The 996-nt window shown below is 54.4% G+C and overlaps 1 pseudogene; it reads right to left on the bottom strand.

The window, feature by feature from the left end:
• Nucleotides 1-224: 224 nt before the first annotated feature.
• LOC102877027 lies at nucleotides 225-996 on the bottom strand (annotated as a pseudogene).

The following is a 996-nucleotide window of genomic DNA, read 5'->3' on the forward strand; positions in this document are numbered from 1 at the left end:
TCTGAAAACCAGGGGTATGAAAACTTGGCCATGGCAGGTCACTCAGGTTGAGGCATGCCCTGACTGTTGGCTGAGAAGCTGGTGCTCAGGGCTAGGAGCATGAAGAGGCCTGTGGGTCATAGAACCCATGAAGACATGGCTGCAGATGGCATCAGCCCTGGGAGTCCAGGGGTCCAAGGTGACTCCAATGGCAAGGCAGTGAGGGGAAGGTCTGGGGTTCTCATTCAGGAATACATAGTCAGCTGCAGCCACTCCTGGATGTTCACCTGGATTTGTCCAGTGCCGTCTTTGTCAAGTGATTTGAAGGCACGGAACATGGTATCCAGCCTGATCAGGCAGCTGATGAAGTTGTCAAAATCCATGTTCCCTCCCTCGTCCGAATAGCGTCGGATGATCATATTGTAAAGATGCTGATTCAGATGGAAGCCTGCTGCCTCAAAAGCCCCTGGGAGTTCTCTGCTGGAGATGGTCCCTAAGCGGTCAACATCAAACCGTTTGTATATGGCCTACCACTTTTTTATGTTGTTCCATAGGTACTTGAATTCCTCAAAGCCCAGCTTGCCTGTGGTATCGCTATCCATCACAGCCACCATGCTTCAACAGGTGTCAGTGCCAAAACCGTCTGTCTTCAGATCAGGATGTCGAGTCACGATTTTGTTGAGAATGTTCATGAGTTCTGTGGCTCTGACTTCCATGTCATCGCCAGCCAACTGGGCAAATAGTTTTCGGAACTGCCGCACCTCCTCACTCTCATTTGCCTCAGTGTTGGAGAAATGGGTACGTGGGGGCGGGGGCTCCGGGTTGTACTGAGCAGCGCTTCGCTGATGGCGCTAATGACCCCGCCCAGGATACGCATGGCCGTTCCTCAGCCACCACCGCCACCACCTCCCCGGCCCCGCTGATCAGGCCTCCGAGCTCATTACCCAGGCCCCCGCCCAAGCTCCCACCGCTGCCGCCGCTGTCACCGCCCTTCAAGAACGAGTTGACCAGGAACAT

Source organism: Elephantulus edwardii, unplaced genomic scaffold (genome assembly GCF_000299155.1).
Source record: "Elephantulus edwardii isolate Elephantulus edwardi_28Jun2011 unplaced genomic scaffold, EleEdw1.0 scaffold00001, whole genome shotgun sequence".
NCBI lineage: Eukaryota > Metazoa > Chordata > Mammalia > Macroscelidea > Macroscelididae > Elephantulus > Elephantulus edwardii.